A 21088-nucleotide genomic window follows, 5' to 3' on the forward strand; every position below is an offset into this window, starting at 1 on the left:
GCTAATTTTTGTATTTTTTATTTATTTTATTTTATTTTTTGAGACAGAGTCTCATTCTGTTGCCCAGGCTGAAGTGCAGTGGCTTGATCTCGGCTCACTGCAAGCTCCGCCTCCCGGGTTCAAATGATTCTCCTGCCTCAGCCTCCCGAGTATCTGTGATTATAGGTGCCCGCCACCATGCCTGACTAATTTTTTGTATTTTTAGTAGAGACAGGGTTTCACTGTGTTAGCCAGGATGGTCTCGATCTCCTGACCTTGTGATCCACCTGCCTCGGCCTCCCAAAGTGCTGCGATTATCTTATATTAACAATTCCAGAAAGTCCTGCAATTCATGACACTTGGTGAAAATGGATTAGAGCTTTCCAAAGGTTTTTTTTTTACAAAGTCAACTTTAATTTTATGAAACTGCTTCTAATTTGAAGGATTATTTATCTTTTACCCAACATCTAAGTCCTCTGTCCAATTAATGAGACTTCGGCCACCCATGACAAAGTTTACTCATTTGTTATCTTACTGGCAAAAGTGATGTTGATGGAATGCGTGATAAGCTCTGGTTTCTTCAAGTAATACTCAAGCTCTAACCTCTTCCAGAATAAAAGCTTAGAAAATTTTCTATGATCCCTTATAACTGATTGATTGGGGATGACATGTCAGGCTTTGGGCTGGAGATACAGTGATTGCCTCTTGCCTAGGAGGTTTAAATTTTCATGTCTCCCTCTGAGCTGCAGCTAACATGTAACAAATTTGCCTGGTTAGCTGACATTACCTCAGTATTGTCTACAACTTTGGGCATCCTACATGACTTGCCCGTCCTGTAGTAAGGATAGGCATAGCCAGGCCTGGTGTGTGAAGCTGTTGACAGAAAATAGTTCTCCATGCTGCAGAAGCCAGAGCAAAAAAGTTAATCATGTATGGCAGTGAGGATGAAGTAACCTGCCTTCCCTCCTAAATAAACAGATGGAAAGAGTTTGCAGTTCATTTCTTTCCAAGGTAACAAATTACTTTATTTCTATGTTTTACAGTAACAGAATCAAAAGTTCTTCTCTTTGGGGAAATTTTATTTTTCTTTAATTATTCCATGCAAACAAGAGACCTGAGTCTTCTGGGGATAGATGCAGAGAAGTCAAAGTTAATTAGTTTTTCTTATGATACACTGCATTTGGGTAAAATGTCACTGTGGGGGCACAATGACAGTCAGATTACTCGATCAAGTGCTGAGTGACTAGAAAGGCAGAAATTTATCAGAGGAATCTACATAGAAATAATATTTCACCTTCCTTGAAAGTCAGCATCGTTTGGTACTCTCCTTGGATTTCTCGGTTCATGTACTTTCTTTCATCTACACTTTGTCTTTCCTTTAAGATGTCAGACAGCATGAGAAAGTGATGGAGTGGCCTGCAATTCCCCAGTGAACTCAAGAACCATGTTTCTATTTAACCATAACATAAAATCACAAATCAAACTCAGTTTCTTTTCTCTTATGATTGTCAAAGTTGTACATTCTGAAAAACTTCAAGGCGAAACAAAGAAATCTACTTCAATGATTCTCTGTCATTTTCATAGGTAGGTGTTTAAATCAGGCTGTGAGCATTACACAAATACATCTGTGGCTCAAAAGTCAGCCTTCAAATTAGGTATTTATTATTTTCATGCCTGATTAAGGCCTGATTATATGAAAGCATGCCAAGTACATGATTTACATTATTAAAATATAAGGCTCCAGCATTGAGTATGATTCCCAAGTGATCCTATTATTAATTTATTAAGCATGTATCTTGTAACGAACTCAAGATATCTGTCTCACAAAAGAATAGCATTATCATGTACTAATGAAATAGACAAAGTATGAACCTCACATATTGAAGTCAAGTTACACATTGATGTCTTCAAGTCAAGGTCTAAGCAAGGTTGTTCTGTAATTCAGGAGAAATTCTGGAAATAATCACCACAAAAATGTCTCTGTTAGTTTAAAGCATTCATTAACAATTTAAACCCAGGCAAATAGCTAAAAACAGAGACTTCCTTGAATAAGTTTACATCTCAATTTTACTCATCTATTTATTTCTTGTAAAATGATAAATAATAAACAAAGACCAAGAAAAGAAGAGCCCTATCTAAAGCTTTCCTAATCAAAGGTAATTTTTTCTTTCTTGGATCTATTTTGTATACTTGTTTCACATAGTAAACATATGACTGTCTGTGATGGTTAACATGAAGTGTCAACTTGATTGGGTTGAGGGATGCATAGGTGGCTGGTAAAGAACTAGGTGTGTCTGTGAGGCTGTTGCCAGAGGAGACTGACATTTGAGTCTGTGGACTGGGAGAGAAATACCCACCCTCAGATCACCTTCCAAAGGCTGCCAACGCAGCTACAACAAAACAGAGGGAAGAAGAGGGATAAGTGTGGCTCTTTCTGGCTCTCTTTCTTCTTCCCATACTGGATGCTTGCTTCCACTCCTCCTGCCCTTAGACATCAGACTCCAGGTTCTTCTGTCTTTGGACTCTGGGACTTGCACCAATGGCTTCCAGGAGCCTCTTGGGCCTTTGGCCACAGACTGAAGGCTGCACTGTCAGCTTCACAGGGAACTGTCGACTTCCCTGGTGTTGAAGCTTTCAGACTTGGACTAAGCCACTACCAACTTCTCTCTCCCTCAGCTTGCAGACAGCCTATTGTGGGACTTTGCCGTGTAATCATGTGAATCAATTCCTCCTAATAAACTCCCTTTTATGTGGACATATATCCTATTTGTTCTGACCACCCGTGAAGAATCCTGACAAATACACCATCCAGACTCTTCACTGCAGGAAAATTACCTTCTTCAACAAGTGTATTTTAAACCTGAGGACTTTCCCCCAAATATGATAGACAAAGTGTGAGACTGTTGACAACCTGATGTACTGATATGAATCCCTGTGGTACCCTGGAGCAACCTTGACTTCTGCTTCCAATTTTGGAATAAAATACTAGATTCTGTATTTTTTAAGATGAGAATTAATTAACTATTATGAAATACTTGACATCGCCATCTCAGGCCCATTTTTGAACTCTTGGAAATCATTCAAATAAGACTTCCTTTGAGAGACAAATGGCGCAATGGCACGTAATAGTGGAAATGATAGTATTGATCTGTTTAGAAAATATAGGGCTAATTTTCTTTGGTTGTTGGTTCCCACAAATGAACAAATCTAACAGTTTAAAAACCCGTGCCTGTTTTGAATCAAATCTAAGGAAAGGCAAAGCAAAGATGGCAGAATAGAAGCCTATACCAATCATCCTTGCCACTGCGAGACCAAATTTTAACAACCGACTATACACAGAAAAGCAGTCACAAGAAACAAAAATCAGGTGAGCAATCACAGTACCTAGTTTTAACTTCACATTGTGGAAAGAAGCATTCAGAAAAACAGGAGAGACAGTCTTGAAGCACCAACATATCCCTTCCTAATCTCTTGGCAGTGGGCCTGCAGTGTGGAGAGAGAATCTGTGCACTTTGGGGAGAGAGAGTACAGGTGCTGGGGGATTTTACACTGAACTCAGTGCTGCCATGTTATAGTGGAGAATAAAGCTATGCTGTGCTCAGCCAGTACCTGCACATGGAGGGAACATTTGGACCAACCCTAGCCAGAAGTAAATTGCTCATCCCAGTGGTCGAAACCTGAGTTTCATGGGAGGCCTTGTCATTGTGGGCTGAAGTGCTCTGGGGTCCTAGGTAAACTTGAAAGGCAGTCTAGGATAAAAGGACTGTAATTCCTAGGCAACTCCTAGTGCTAGACTGGGCTTAGAGCTGGTGAACTAGAGTAGCACATGACCTAGGGAGACACCAGCTGGCATGGCTAAGGGAGGGCTTGTGTCATTCCTCCCCCAACCCCAGGCAGTGCAGCTTGTAGCAACAAAAGTGAATTCATTCTTTCCACTTAAGGAGGGAAGAGTGAAGAATAGAGAGACTCTGTCTTGCCTGTTGGATACCAGCTCAGCCACAGTAGAACAGGGCACTGGGCATAGTCATGAGGACCCCATTCCAGTCCATAGCTCTTAAATGGCATTTGTAGACACACCCTGGGCCAAAAGGCAATCCACTGCCTTGAAGAGAAAGACCTGGTACTGGCAGAATAGATGAAGTGCTTACTAAAGGGCTCATAGGCCCTGGATAACCACCAGCAATAGCCAGGGAGCATGCCTTGAGCCTCAAGTTCTGAGATATACTGGCTTCAAGGGAGCCCCAGCACATTCCCAGCTCTGGTAGCTATGGCAAAAGAGTTCTTCTGTTTGAGAAAAGCAGAAGGAAAAGTAAAGGGGACTTCGTTTTGCATCCTAGGTACCAGCGCAGCCATGGTAGGGGAGAGGAACAACCAGGCTCTTGGGGGCACTGTGTACAGACTAGGATCTTGGATACATTACTGGATCTTCTCTGGGTCAAAGGGCATCCCACTACCTTGAAGGGTGAGTCCAAAGTCTGTCAACAATCACCACAAGCTGACAGAGGAGCTCTTGGCCTTTAAGCAAACATTGGTGATGGCCTGGCAGAACCCCCCCATCCCCATGCACTGGGGATGGTTGTGACCACAGGACGATGCCCTTCTGCCTGTGGAATGAAGATGGAAGAGCAGGAAGTACTTTATATTGTGGTTTCCATGCCATCTTAGCCTCAGGAGAATAGAACGTCAGGTAAATTGCTAAGGGTTTTGACTTGAATGTCCAACTCCCAGACAGCATTTCTGGACATGCCTAAAGTGCCTGGAGGAACCTGCCACCCTGAAGGGGAGGGCCTTGGACAAGGCCCAGTGCTGTGCTGGCTTCAGGTCTGATCCAGTGAAGTTCCAGTGGTGGGGACCTCAGGGGTGATTGCATCACTACACCCCCAGTGCCAGGTGGCTCAGCACACAGAGACTCTGTATGTTTAGGAGAAAGTAAAGGAGAAGAACAAGAATCTCTGTCTGGTAATCCAGAGAATTTTCTTGGATCTTATCCAAGACCACCAAATGGTGTCTCTATGAGTCTGCAAAAAACACAGTGTTCTTGGGCTTGGGGCCCAAGTCCCTTCAATACTTGGAAAGCCTTCCCAAGAAGGACAGGCACAAACAAGCCCAGACTGTGAAAACTGCAGTAAATACTCAACTCTTAAATGCCCAGATACCAAAGAACATCTACAACCATCAACACCATCCAGGAAAACATGACCTCACTCAACGAACTAAATAAGGCACTGAGAGGCCAATCTTGGAGAAACATAATTTGTTTAGACCATTTGGAGAGAGAATTCAAAATAGCGTTTTGAGGAAACTGAAAGAAATTCAAGATAACACAGAGAAAACAATTCAGAATTCTATCAGATAAATTTAACAAAGTGACTGAAATAATTTAGAACTATCAAGCAGAGATTCTAGAGTTGAAAGATGCAATTGCCATGCTGAAGAATACATCAAAGTCTTTTAGTAGCAGAATTGATTCAGCAGAAGAAAGAATTAGTGACCTTGAACACAGGATATTTGGGAATACACAGTCAGAGGAGACAAAAAAAAAAAAAAAAAAAAAGAAAGAAAAAACCAAAAACAATGAAGCACCCTATAAAATAGCCTCAAAAGGGCAATTCTAAGAGTTTTTGACCTTAAAGAGAAGAAAGAGAAAGACATAAGGGGTAAAAAGATTATTCAAAGGGGTAATGTCAGAGAACTTCCCAAACCTAGAAAAAGATACCAACTTCAAATAGAAGAAGGTTTCAGAACACCACACAGATTTAAGACAAAGAAGACTACCTCAAGGCATTTAATAATCAAACTCCCAAAAGTCAAGGATAAAGAAGGATTTTTAAAGCAGGAAGAAAAAAGAAACAACATACAACCGAGCTCTAATATATATGGCAACAGAGTTTTCAGTAGAAATCTTACAGGTCAGGAGAGGGTGGCATGATGTATTTAAATTGCCGAAATAAAGAAACTTTTCCCTAGAATAGTATATCTGGTGAAAATATCCTTTAAGCATGAAAGAAATAAAGATCTCAGACAAACAAAACAGGGATTTCATCAACACCAGACATGTTCTACAAAAAATGTTAAATGGAGTTCTTCAATCTGAAAGAAAAGGTTGAACAATAAGAAGTCATATGATTTCCACAAAACTTACTGGAAATAGTAAGCACACAGGAAACAAGAATAGTGTAACACTGTAATTTCAGTATGTAAACTTCTCAATGTAGGTAGAAAGACTAAATGATGAACCAATCAAAAATAATAAGTACAACAACTTTTGAAGACATAGACAGTGCAATAAGACACAAGGAGAAACAATAAACAGTTAAAAGTGGGGAGATGGAGTCAAAATGTAGAGTTTTATTACACAAAAAATAAAAGCAAGAAATTAAAGCATACCACCAGAGAAAATCGCCTTTACTAAAAGGAAGATAGGAAGTAGGAAGGAAGAAAAGAAGAGAGAGAAGACCACAAAACAACCAGAAAACAAATAACAAAATAACAGGAGTAAGTCCCTGTCTTTGAATAATAATGTTGAATGTAAATGGTCTAAAATCTCCAATCAAAAGACATAGAGTGGCTGAATAGATGCATAAACATGATTCAGTGATTTACTGCTTACGAGAAACACACTTCACCTATAAAGAGGCACATAAACTAAAAATAAAGGCATGGAAAAAGACATTCCAGGCCAATACAAACAAAGAAAGAGCAGGCACAGCTATACTTACATCAGACAAAATAGATTTTAAGACCAAAATTATAAGAGACAAAGTAGGTCATTATATAATGATAAAGGGCTCAAAATTAAGCAAAGGGACATAACAATTTTAAATATATATGCACCCAACAATTGAGCATCCAGACATATAAAACAAATATTGTTAGGGCTAAAGAGAGAAATAGATTCCAATACAATAATAGTTGGAGACTTCAATACCCGACTTTCAGTATCAGAGAGATCTCCCAGACAGAAAATCAACAAAGAAACATCAGATTTAATCTGAATTATAAAACAAATGAACCTAATAGAAATTTACAGTACACTTCATCTAACAGCTTCAGAATACACATTTTCTCCTTAGTACATGGATCATTGTCAAGGACAAATTACATGTTAGGTCACAAAACAAGTCTTAAAACATTCAAAAAAAAAAAAAAAAATGGAAATAACATCAAGTATCTTCTCTGACCAGAAGAGAATAAAACTAGAAATCAATGACAAGAGGAACTTTGGAAACTATACAAACACACAAAAATTAAGCAATTTGCTCATGAATGAGCAAATAGTAGGTGAATGAAGAAATTAAGAAGGAAATTGAAACATTCTTGAAACAAATGATAATGGAAATATAACATACCAAAACCTCTGGGATACAGCAAAAGCAGTATTAAGAGGAAAGTTTATAGTGATTGAGTGGCTTCATCCAGAATGGTTGGTGAAGAAACATTAACCACAGTAGATCTTGCAGGGCCAAATGACATCTCTAAAAATGGGAATTAAGAGCCTGTCTGAAAGTGGGAACATCAGCCCTTTTTTCTTACTAATAAAATTTCAAAATATCGGCTGTCAATAGGGTCTATGTCCCCCAAGGAAAGAAAGAGTAGGCTTCTTCTTTTAATAATCACAGAAAAAACAGCCTTTAAATGCTGACATATAAGGACCCCTGAAATAAAGAAAAAAAATGGCTTCACATTAAGATCTTACAGTGAAGCCCCAAGTGAACAATCACCACCTCCAAATACTCCAAATATGGAACTTCCAGTAGGTTCTTAATGCTTTACTTTTAAATATAAACAAACAGAGATAACCATGTATTCTAGGAGAGCCTCCACTGAGACAAAGAGATCAAAACAAACGAATAGAAAAGTAGATCTGGGATAAATAAGGAAAACTTGAATTACTATCCCCTTGCACATAAAATAATGTATTTTATCCATAAATCAAGATCTGAAGCTATGAAAATAAAAAATAACCAATAAAAACACTTTGAAAATTAAAATTGAGTCCCAGAAATTTTGGAAAATAATGTCAGATATTCCCCCAGAAAGAGAAATGGAAAAGAAAAAGAGGCAGAAAACAGATGAGAGAATGTAAGAACACCAAAAGATCAGACCATGTATAGATAGATAGATAGGTAGGTAGGTAGGTAGATAGATAGATAGATTATGTGTATACATGTATATTTTCTATATTTTGACATCTTAAAAAAACCTTCCCCCCCTCCAAAGAAAACCCCAACCTTTCTGCCTGGGAGATACTGCCTTTCCTGGGGCTAGCCAATTAGAGACAGCAAAGGGCTCAACCAGGAACATGTCTTTGTTATGCAGACTAACCAATCCAGAGCCACACCTCCTCTATTTGGCCTGAGACCCTCAGAAGTCAATATTCCTCCGCTTTAATAATCCCAGGAACAGATACCAGGCAACTAGGACCACCTCTATAATTTAGAGACCACAGAAATTCACACTATAGGTATGGAACTGAACTGGGATTCATTCGCCCAGCGCAGTAAGACCAGATAGTCACACTGAGGTTTGCAGCCAGATAAAGGAAAGTGCTTCTTTGTAGGGTGCCTAACAAGGAAGATCTAGCAGCTAATGCTTAAATCCTGGCCTCTCTGATGGCTTAAGGTAAGGGTTTTTAAAGGCAAGGGTAAGTTTCAGAAAGCAGAAGTTACAAGCACAATTGTAAATCAAAACATGGAAGTTACACATTGGTTTTGGCCTAAAAGAGTGGGATATCTTGAAGCTGGGGCTTACAGGTCGTAGGTAGATTCAAATATTTTCTGATTTTCAATTTGTTAAGGAAGAAAAACTTTGTTTAAAAATTTAGGGTCAGCAGAAACGGATGTTAGCCTGGCTCATGGGTGTGACTTTCTCCAGGTACCTCAGGAGGAAATTTAAAACAAATAATGTTGATCAGAGTTCAGTCCCCCATTCCCCCTTAACTGAGGACCATATGCCATTAGATCTGTTTAACGGAAGTTGGGGTTTCTGAAAATAACTCAGAGACATACTTGAAGATGTTATCTTTACTCTATATAGGGAAACCAAACATCTGCTGATTTTGTTAACAGTGGCGAATCCTTACAGGTATGCAGCATCCTTATTTCTTGCCTCTTCAGAAGAAAGAATTCAACCAAGGGGCATAAGGCAGAATGAGAGACTGAGGCAAGTTTTAGAGCAGGAGTAAACATTTATTAAAAAGTTTTAGTGGAACGAAAGGAAGGGAAGTATACTTGGAAGTGGGTCAAGCAGGCGACTTAAGAGATTCAAGTGCGCTGTTTGACCTTTGGCTTTATGCATTGGCGTGCTTCTGGAGTCTTGGATTACTTTTACCCTGATTCTTCCCTTGAGGTGGGCTGTCGCATGAACAGTGGCGTACCAGCACTTGGGAGGGGCTGTATGCACAGTGTGTTTACTGGACTTTTACGCATGCTCACTTGAGTTGTTTTTCCTTTACCAGTCAAGTATTCCTGGAGGAAGGTCATATACCAGATAACCTCTGCCATTTTACATCTTAGTGTGCATGCTTGAGCCCACTCACCCAACTCCACTCAAAAATCACCAGTTTCAGGTTTTGTTTTTTTTTTAAATATACTAGGAGACTGCCTTTCCCTGGTGCTGGCTGCAACCAATTACTGTTTTAGAGAGACAATTTTAGAGAGACAGTTTAACAACTGCCTGATCATTAACTGATGGTTGCCTGACATTCCTATTCCTACTGGTGGTGGGGAGATGGGGGGAGGTAGGGCCTCTCCCCTGTCCTGCTTATGTCTGACTATCTACGGCAACAATTCTAGCTTCCGTGGCTACTGTTTTAGGCTACTATTACCTTCTAGTTTATCAAGTTGCTTATTTGCTTCTCAGGGCTAGCTAGATGCCTGGAATTTTCCTTGAAAGAACTCACGATTTTCTTTTATTTCCATGCTTTGTGGCGGGGAGGGGAGCTGCATTCCCCTAAGTAGGGTTCCCTGCATTGTCTCACTATCCAATCCTAAATTGCTCACCCTGCCTTGCATTTCCCCATGAAACCATAATAAAGACTCGGGCCTAAACCTCCCCCTTTTTCCTGTCTTCTTCCATCTGGCTGCACTGGTGTATTTCTCATGTTATGCCTCTTGTATTTAAGACCTCTAGGTATAATAAACTTTTTTTTGCTGAACCTCTTCTCTGTCTTCTCTTGACTGACCATCTCATAAAACAGCACAAAACACCAAGAAATCTAATGGTGTGATAAAAATTTTAGTAAGGAAGATCAAAGAAAACAGATGAGAAGAAATTATTCAAACAGGAAATAGAAAAATACTTTCAGAAATGAAGGGCTTGACTTTTCAGATTAAAGGGTCCATGAAAGCCTCATTATGTAAATAAATTAATAATAAATGACACCAAAGCACATAATTGTGAAATTTTAGAATACAGAAGTATCTACTGAACATTTCCAAAGTAAACAGTCAGGTAAGCATACAAAGAACAGGGAATTATAATGTCATTAACGGCATCATTGAGAAGACAGAAGAGAGTGAGTTATGATGTCATAATTTGGAAAGAAAAGTATTTTCATCTTGTAATTCTTTACCTAGCCAAACTCTCGATCAAGTATAAGAATAGAACAATTGCATGCAAGGATTAAACCTCCCATTGAATGTTAGCATAGGAAATTACTGAAGGATTGACTCCAGCAAAATGATAAAGTTAACAAAGATGGAAGAAGATAGGTTATCAGGACAACAGGAGATTCCAAACCACAAAGTGGTAAACTAAAACTAAGGTGAAGACTGTAGGCAATTCTAGAATGACAGCTGAACAACAGGCTCAGGAAATATTCTGTTCAAATTGGAGCAGGGAGATAAGACTTTGGGAGAGCAGATCTTAGGGAAATGAAAAAGAAAAAAAGCAATGATAGATCATCGATTTATGTGAGCATTCAGATGATGATATGGATAGGTGCTTGACAGATACATTGGAGAAGTTAACAAATTGGTAGAAGTAAGTATATTTTTGTAAGTAAGAAAATTGAAAAAACAATAAGTAATTTACTCCAGCAAAAATTCAAGTATTGAACAAAAAGGGAAACACAGTCATAGTGCACTGCTTGTCTCTGTAGTGAATGGTCTTAAGATAGTCACAATAATGTTAGTAATAATTATTTAGTTAATGATATGCTTAATATTACTCAATTGGAGGAAGATAATAGGAAAAGTAGTGGTTGATGATTTAAGAAAGCTAAACCCTCATTTAATTTCTCAGGGAGAGTATTTTATTATTTATCAACTGAAAAAACAATATTTATCCATTGAACAAACATACTGAATGGTTACTATACAGTCTCTCTTCTAGGAATAAAAGATGCAGAAAGGAACAAAACAGGCAAATAGCCTGCCCTCAGGAAACTTACATCCTAGTTTAAAAGAAAATATGTAGAGTGTAAAAATACAGTAAAATATGTAGAATGTTAGCAATAAGTGCTATGGAGAAAAATAAAGCAATAGAGTAGGATTGGGAATTTGTGGGGAGAAAGTGGGTAATTTTAAGTATGGTGGTCAGGGAAAGCCTCACTGAGAAGAAGACATTTCAGTAAACATCTGAGGATCTGAGGGAGCTAGTGATGAGGATATCTGAGAGAGGAGTGATCCAGGCTTAGAAAATGTCAGAAAGGTAGGCTCTGAGATACGAAGCATACCAGGCATCATTAATGGAAGAGTAAAAGGGGCTAATTTGACTTGTGCACTGAATGTAAAGACTTTGAATTTTACTCTGAACAGAGAAAAATGAGCTGAGTTACAAATCCGTTCTCGGCCAAGCGTGGTGGGTCATGCCTGTAATCCCAGCACTTTGGGAAGTTGAGGTGGGCAGATCACGAGGTCAGGAGATCGAGACCATCCTGGCTAACACGGAGAAACCCTATCTCTACTAATAATACAAAAAATTAGCGGGGTGTGGTGGCGGGCACCTGTAGTCCCAGTTACTCGGGAGGCTGAGGCAGGAGAATGGCATGAACCCAGGAGGCAGAGCTTGAAGTGAGCCAAGATCGTGTCACTGTACTCCAGCCTGGGTGACAGAGTGAGACTCCATCTCAAAAAGATAAATAAATAAAAGCAAATCTATTCTGGCTGCTATGTTGAGAATAGACTGAAGAGGAAGAAGATGGAAGTTGAAAGATTAGTTGGAAAGCTATCTAATCCATGTGGCAGATGACAGTGACTTGGATCTAAGGAGGAGGAGGAGTGAGCTTGAAAGGAACTGGATAGATTATAGATATATTTTGGGGGATAGATCTACATGGATTTGTTAATACATTAAATATAGTATGTGAGAGAAAGAGGAGTCAAGGGCTCAGATTTTTGTCGTGAGGAACTTGGAAGGATGTGGTGGCTGTCAACTGAGAGTGTTTTTTTAAAGCAGACTGTTTCTGTTGTGGTGGTGTTGGTGGTGGTAGGGAACATCTAGACTCAGTTTTTACATATTAAATTTCAGATGCCTTTAGATATATCCAAGCCTGGATATATACATTTAAGTGCAAAGGTCTAAGCTTGAGATGTGAATTTGGAAGATAATATAGTATGCAAAGCCATGAGACTGGTTATAATGACTAGGGTGTAGATAAAGAGATCTAAGGACTGAGAAGAATCTCAAAGATGCCTTAATATTAAGATACCAAAAAGCAGAAGTGGAACAAGTAGACTAAAAAAGTGGAGGATCATGATTTGCAATGGTCTGATGAACTCCTGTACCACCCAGAAGCCAAATAAATTATAGATCAACATCTTGGAGGAATTGCTGAGTAGCACAGTTGGAGTCAACATGTTAGGAAGGAGAGGAGCTGTCCTGGATGCAACTAAAATATGAAAATAGGAGTCGTTTTGCTCACATCACCCTCAGTGACTCACTGGGGAGGAATTTATGTATCCATGTGTGCAACTTCAAGCTCCATGGGTTTAGAAGTTTTTGTTCCCTGCTCTTACCAGGAGGCAAAATAAAAGTCCCAATAAAAATCAAAGCTATAAGCCAGGCGCAGTGGTTCACAACTGTAATCCCAGCACTTTGGGAGGCCGAGACGGGTGGATCATGAGGTCAGGAGATCGAGACCATCCTGGCTAGCACGGTGAAACCCTGTCTCTACTAAACAAAATATAAAAATTAGCCGGGCGTGGTGGCAGGCACCTGTAGTCCCAGCTGCTCGGGAGACTGAGGCAGGAGAATGGCGTGAACCTGGGAGGCAGAGCTTGCAGTGAGCCCAGATCACGCTACTGCACTCCAGCCTGGGTTACAGAGCGAGACTCCGTCTCAAAAAAAAAAAAAAAAAAAAAAAAAAAAAAAAAAAAAAAAAAAAAAATCAAAACTATAGCTTTAACTTTGGGTCATTGTGCCAGCAGATAATGAAACGATTCATCGTGACATCAAGCAGCTTGAAAATCAGGAGAGTATGTGTTATGATTCAGTTGAAGGCAGTGGTCCAATAAGGAAGAAGTTACCAATTATGAAATGCTTACTTAACATCAGAGGAATATGGACTGAAAGTTGACCTTAGACTTAGTGAAATGGAAGAAACTGGGGACCTTGATAGAAGTAATTTCATTGGAGTGTTAGAGAGGAAACATAATTGAAGTGGGTTCATGAAATGGTGAGAGAAAGGAAGAATCCAACAATGAATGTGCACAACATTTTAGAAGAGTGCTGAAGAGAGTAAATAAATAGGTTTCCAGAGGGAAGCAATGAGGCTCTGGTGGGAGAGAGGGAATCAAAATGGTAAAAGAATGTGAAAGAGATAGATCATGTAAAAATGGGAAAAAATGATGAGAGAGAAAGAAGAGATTAACTGGAGCAGTGTTCTTAGGTAGACAAGAAGCAATGGGACGTCCTGTGCCAATGCAAAGTTTGACCTTAGGAGCACAGATAGTTCATCCACAGTAACAGGAGGAAAGGCAGAGAAATAGGAGCACAGATAAAGGCAGTGACATACATTTGGTGAGAATTTAAGCTAGTTCTGCTCTAAATTTTCAGTGAAATAGAAGGTAAGGTCATCAACAAAGAATGAGAGTGGATTGGGGTTGTTTGGGTTTGAAGACAGCCAGCACTCAGGCCAAGGACATTAGAGGCACTTTTGACTCCTCTTCACACAGATTTTCAGTTCTTCATGAAATTCTGAGCCAAAATACACTTAAAATCCAACCATTTTTTTTACCCACATATACCACTACCTCACTGGTTCAAGCTACATCATTCTTCTCCTGGATTATTCCAATAGCCTCCTACTTGGTGTCCTTGCTTTCACAATTGGTCCCTCTATTGCTTATTGATAAAACCAGCCAAATAGAGCATTTAAGCGTATGTCAGATCAAATCATTCCTGTGTTCAAAGCATCCAATGCCTTCCCTTCATACTCAGAGCATGAACCAAATCTTTGCAATGGGCTAACAGGGACCTCCGTGGTTTTAGCCCCTGCTCCCTCTAAGACATCACCCCTGATTACTGTCCACCTTGCTGACTGGACACTTAATGTTTTGGAACATGTATAATGTGTTTCTTCCTTAGGGCCTTTACACTGTTTGACCCACTGCCTAAAAGCACTTCCCACAGATGTCAATGTAACTAGGTGCCTGATCTAACTATTAAATTTGGAAATAGTTTCCTCCCAACAAACATATATTTCATTTCCACGTCCCTACTTAATGTTTTTATAGTACTTAAATCTTTCTGGAATATTATATAATTTAGTTATTTTTAATTTGTCTTCCTATGCTAGAATATAAGCTCCATAAAGGCCACAGTAATTATCTGTCTTGAATGAATGGGAGAGATAGTGACTAGATTAACGAAATAAATACAATATGATTAATGCAGCATTGAAGGCACATTTGAAAATAGAAATCACACATTTACCTTCCAACATGGGATAGAAATCACACATTTACCTTCCAACATGGGATGTGTTGGAAGGAACAGTTCAAAAAGGGGCTTGGGGTTGTTGAAGGGATGAAGGAAGGTTGAGACAACTTCAAAGACCTTGCAGCAATAACAATAAACAATCAGCTTACAACTTAATTGCCTCACAAGGCATGTGGGTCCAGTTAGCATCTGCATTTTCTCTTTGCTATATATCCCAGGTATATAGGTCTGCGACTAGTGTTAAATTGCTTCTGAAGATAGCTTATTGGTTTGAGATAGTGGTAAATTTTTAGCCTTTATGGAACTCCTTTCTAAGTTCACCTGCCTCTGGGTAAAATTAGGTGTTCCCAAATATTTAGCCAGAGCAGAAAGTTTCACAGACTCTAACATTGGAATAATCCAAGAAGAAAATTATCGATTGATCTTAGAATAACTGTTTGCCAGCTTGTGTACTTTGCTTGCATGCATGTGTGTGTGTGTGTGTGTGTGTGTGTGTGTGTGTGTGTGTGTGTTGTGGGGAGGCAGGTGATATATGCTCCATCTATGGAAACACTGCAGAGCACAGGGAGTGGCTCCCCTGATAACACATGAGAAGTTTCTATGCACATGATCCTCTTCCTTGTCTTCAAGCATATGGGATGACTCTAGGATATCACTATTGTCCATCCTTAATTATATTCAAGAGTTTGATTTTGACCACATATAGAATGAGGAGATGATAGTACTTTCAGTGTACAGATTTTAAATAGTTTCTTCCTTTGAGAAAAGAGATCTATTTCTTTCTCCTTTCCAACTCACTTCTCTCTCCCCTCCCTGCTTGCTTTGTTCCCACCACGATCTCTCTCTCTCTCTCTCTCACACACACACACTCACAGACACACACACACAGAGTCTTAATCACAAACTTCATATGTTGCAAATGATTAGAGACTATAGTGAGAGCAATGTGGAATTTTTAACTTTCTTCAAATTTGTGTAACAGGAATGGTTTATGTAATTTCTTCAATCAACAGAAGTGGAAGCCTGAGTGTAAACCGATGAAGGTATATATTTGCTAAATACTTGCTTACCACTTGTTAAACTAAATTTGGTCTGAGGCTGTCCCTGTACTTTTAGTTTCTACATAGCCAAATGCAACCTAGCTTAAGAGTATATTATTGTAACAAATAGCGTGAGTTTCAGCCACTCACAGCAGCAGAGCTTCAGCCAATCACAGGCTGGTAACCCCCAATCAGACAATGTCCATATAAGGCAAATATCTCATCACGCCATACACAAATAAGGTAAACACCACACGGTGTTTCTGAATGTCATTGGCTGTTTCTGAATGTCATTTCATTTCTCTGTTTATAAATATCACCTGCCCATAGTGCTTAGTGGAGCTCAGTAAACTCCCAGTTCTGAGGGCTGCCCAGTTTATAAATCATTCTTTGCTCAAACTCTGCTCATTTTGTTTTGTGTAAGGCTTTTAACACTCTTTTCTACTAGTTTTTTCTTTAACCGAAGGAATTAATTACAGATAAGGTGATTTTCTTTAAGCTTGAAATAATATAGCAGAAAGTCAAATAACCCATTAATTTCTCCAACTTTGGGCACCAGATGATGTAATATGTAATATTTAGCTTCATTTAAAATATGTAAAATCTTTTGAAATAATCTATTGTAGTTTAAATAATAAAGGACTAAATAAAAATTTTTAAAAATATAATTACCTTGGGGGATATTATTTTGTACAAAATAGCATGATGTCATTTTTAATCACAAGACAAATTTTTCTCTTGCTGCTTATTTAAGTGAAGAGAAAATTAATTTATAATCTCTTTCATGGCTTTTGTTTTTAGTAATTTAATTTCCGTTACATATTGAGATCAGAGATGCTAAAAGAGATGCCAGTGACATCATTTTTCCATTATAAAACCAACCCAGTGAGGGACTTCTTTCTTTTGTTTTTTTAATCAAGAGAGGATTATTAGTAACAATATTCCTACACTAAACAGTACACTTCAAAAATAACACATAGAAATAACAGACTAAAGAAAAACACAAATCTTAGAAAAAGTTTATGTTGGAATTAATGCCTTTAGTGTGACATTGCCTTTTTATATGAATACAAGTTGAAGAGTTGCCCTCAGATAGTAGTTTTCCATGTTCAAATATGTGACTGTCCTATCCTGTCCTGAGTTTCTGGAGATTTAAATGTCAACAAACAGCTTTATGCTTTCAGTTTGAGAAGTACTGGCAGGAGTTGATATGGTGTATGAATTTTGCCAAGATATTCTGAGATACTTTCTCTTTTTGGCAGAAATAACATTTGATAAAGGAACCTGATCAAGTATAATCGAAATCAGACTCCATTTTGATAGATGACGTAGAAGTATCCCCTCTATAAATAAAGCAAGATGCTCTCAATATGTGAATTTACAAGAGCTGAGTCTTCTAGCCTCTTACTCTAGCTGAAGAATTTTAATTTATTTCAAAGTCAAGCATAGTGTATATTTCCTTATGAATTGAAGATAAAATAACATTACTTATGAATATTGCTTGCCATGTAGGGGGTATTGTGTTGCATATTTAAAATACATTAGATTTTAATGAATTAATATATTTTCACATTGTTTTTTAAGAATTTTCATTTAGAATGTCTTTTGTAAATTTTAAAATTTTAAGATTATATACATGTGAAGTAAAGAAATGCAGAAAAAAAAATTAGATAAAATCCTTACACAAATTCTCATGCATGTATGTATCATTGGCAGTAGTAGTACCAGAGACCTGAAAATAGCCAGAAAAGTGAAACTTAACTGAGATTCATTTGGGATTTGAAAACTAAAATATGCCATAGGAAGTGCATGTTATCTATTTATAATAACTAAATTTTGCCTGGTTTATTTAATTTATTTAATTTTTAATACATGAAATTATTAAATCGTGTATTTTCTCTTTATTACTTATTTTTAAAGGATTTGTCAGAAAGCAGTTTTTGGTTAAAATGCTAAGAGAAAAGATAAAACAAAATTTCCAAATGAAAAAAGCTAAAAAGAGTTGAACAAAAATTTCCTATTTCACATCTGAATAGTATTTATCTTAATGCTATTTATTTTGTTAAATATAATATTGTATAATAATTATTTTTGAAAGAGCCATGCCTTATGTTGAATTACATGAAAAATTACATGACTTTTGTTTAAGTCAAAGAAACCAAGTTCCAACAATTTCAAAATATTCAACCTTCATGTGTACCAGAGCTTAATTTTTTCTTTTTGTATTTCCATTGCATAGTAGTATGGGAGTACTGGGAAATCTTTGATTTCTTTGGCTCATGATATTTTTCATGTACAACATTTTGTAAATTTAAGTTAACTTGTGGCTAAGACCATTTATCCATTTTATGGCAATAGTTGTACCTTATAAGGATTTGCATTAAATAATCTATTATCATTATGTATGATTTGTCCTGAATTTTCTCAAAGGAAATATCTATTGAAAGGGGGAAAAGCAAAAGACAATCTGAAATTTAGGAAAATCTCAGAAAACAAGAGAAAAAATGATTTATTTGATAATGCAGTAATGTATGCATTTATGGATCTTACTAGTTCCCAAAACAAAAATCTATTTCTATTGCATGGTAGATTATATTTTTTATAGCAATTTTACTGTTTTAAACAACACTTAGAGTCAATCATAGACATTATGAAATGGAAGGCAGATGTAGAGGTCACTATTTAAGTAAGTTTTACTTGATCTGTTCCAAACTAATCTGTCTCTATCCTATTTCTAATAATCTCCAGGGATGGATATTTCAGAAAATTTTTAGTAAAATGTTTCAATGCTTAAGAACCACGAGTACTGAACAATTTCTCTAGTTATTTATTTTATTTTCATATAATTATAAAAAGTAACAAATGTTTATTTGATATTTTGAAAGGTGCATAAATTAACAAGGAAGGAGTTAACACCTCTGCTCTCATAATCTTACTGGTAACTTCTGTATAGCTAAAATAATTCTTGTTGATATCATATTCTGATAATTCTATACTCAGTGGAAAAAGAAAAATACCTAGGCATGCTTCTCCATATTATTTGTTTTACAGTTCTCTTCTTTAGTTTTTAATTTCTTATCTTTTGGTGTCATAATTCTTTTTTTTTTTTTTTTGTAACCTTTCTAAATTCTTCATATCTCTAAGTTGTGAAACCCCAACTAAATAAAATATCTTATCAGTATTATTGTTAATAATGATTCTATATGTTTTTACTTTGGACCTTTGTTATTCCCTTGTAGTACATTAAACTTTTGGGGGTTACATTAATCCTTTTAAACCATCAGAATATTAATTAATGCATTGTATTAGGCTTTGAAGCATACTGGAAATAATTTGACAACATAATAAAGGGAGTAGTAAACCTAAATATATCTCTATTTGAAATTCCATAGTTTGCTAACATGTAATTACTACATGAATACCTTATAATAATCCTCCTTGGAGGCTGAGATTATGGTTATATGCAGGGGAGAAGAGGGATGGAAAATAGATGGTTTATTGTTCTGAAACCTAGGTAGGCGGATCCATTGACACTGAGAACACTTTTGGAAAAATAAAACAAAAATTATATGTGAGAGACTCAAGAATACCTCAGGGAAATTAACACAAAGCAATAATTTATGTATTGATTCACTTAGCAAATACTAATTGAATGACTACCATAATGCTGTCACCATAGATAGAAAAGTTAATAATATGTTCCCTTCCCTGGGAGAATCTCACATTTTGATAGAAAAGACTGAAATATATTAGTACAATATGAGCAGATAGAAGTACAAAGTGTAAAGGGAGAACAAACTGGGGTGTCTGGGAAGACTTCATAGATGAGGCATCATTTGCATTCCCTCCTAAAGAATGAGTAACTCTTCATCAGGTAGGTGTATGAGAGGACAATTGTCTGTGCTTGGGATATCAGATGTATGCAAGTGGTGAGAGTAAGAAGTAAGAAACCTTATTTTTATGTGTGTGAAAAAAATTTCATTTATAAAGAAAAGCAAATTTCTGAGTAATGTTCTTCATAAAACTATTGTATAGATAAGGCCAAAATTTTATTATGATTTGTTTCGGAATTTCCTGAATTTTCTTATTTCCAAGTTCTTTTGTCTATCTTTAGTTTTTCTGAAGCGAAGTCTTAAATTATTATACTCATCAAATGTGTGCACTATAATGGAAAGCAAGAGATTTAACATTGTTTATAATAAATTTTCCACTCTGTGTTTCTTGTTCTTGGCTTTGTATTCCATAAAATGGGTAAAATATATTATCTTGTTATTATTTTGTTAATATTGTTAATATGTTGCCCAACAAAAATATTGTAAATGTTTAACTATACCTATAAGAAGACATTGCTTCAAATATTAGAATGGTGAAGAATATCTAGGCTATCTAGTTTTCTTGATATTCTGAATTGAATATTGAGAGCAACTATGATTTTGAGAACTAAAGTGGAAATGTTTTTAATTATCTTGGGGAATAGTTTCGGGAGTAATGAAATGTGATCTTCACAGCCTTGCATAAGAGAATGTTTACCTTACTAAGAAAAAAGAGAGAGAGAGAGAGAGAGAGAGAGAGAGAGAGGAGAGAGAGCTGGATTTTCTCAAAGAAAACATCTTAAATATACCAGAGCTACATTCAAGTGTAGACAAGGATACTTCAAGGAACATAAAATGAATCACACGTAAGAACTGTGGAGAGCTGTGCTCCATTCCTACTTCCTTCTGAGAAGTCATTCCAGATCCTAATAAAAACTGGTTTTTATTATTATTTAAATGTTCCACAGGGAAAGGCTTGTCACCTTTTAAAAATACTTTCTCAGAACAAAGTGCCTCAATGTCATGGCATAAGGATACAGGCAGGAAAAGACAAATGAGCTTTGGCAATGTTTTCCCACATGGATAAATCCAGAAGGAGAAGCTAATAAATCAGGAAGGGTCATTGCCTTGAAAAGGAACATTGTCCACTCCTGAATATTTCAGAATTACATAAATGGGCTCCTCAAGATTCATTTTACCTTTCATCATTTCTACATCAAAGCAGGAGGGGGGAACTAAAGGGTAAGCTAAGGCTAACACTAAAACAAACATATGTTTAAATAATTTGAAAATCAGAAAAAAATATCTATTTTCATAACAATGTGCAAATCTAAAAGAAACTAGGCATTTTTAAATTGGGAGAAATGGATAAAT

At 37.1% G+C, this 21088-nt stretch overlaps 1 long non-coding RNA gene across 1 annotated transcript in view; it reads left to right on the forward strand.

Moving 5' to 3' along the window:
- LOC108520043 (uncharacterized) overlaps positions 1-21088 on the forward strand; it is a 189919-nt gene that overhangs the window by 148896 nt on the left and 19935 nt on the right. Inside the window, exon 4 of the long non-coding RNA XR_001882814.1 lies at positions 15845-15905. This is a non-coding gene — a long non-coding RNA (uncharacterized LOC108520043). The remainder of the gene's footprint in view (positions 1-15844; positions 15906-21088) is intronic.

Source organism: Rhinopithecus bieti, unplaced genomic scaffold (genome assembly GCF_001698545.2).
Source record: "Rhinopithecus bieti isolate Rb0 unplaced genomic scaffold, ASM169854v2 scaffold_48387, whole genome shotgun sequence".
Taxonomy (NCBI): Eukaryota; Metazoa; Chordata; class Mammalia; order Primates; family Cercopithecidae; genus Rhinopithecus; species Rhinopithecus bieti.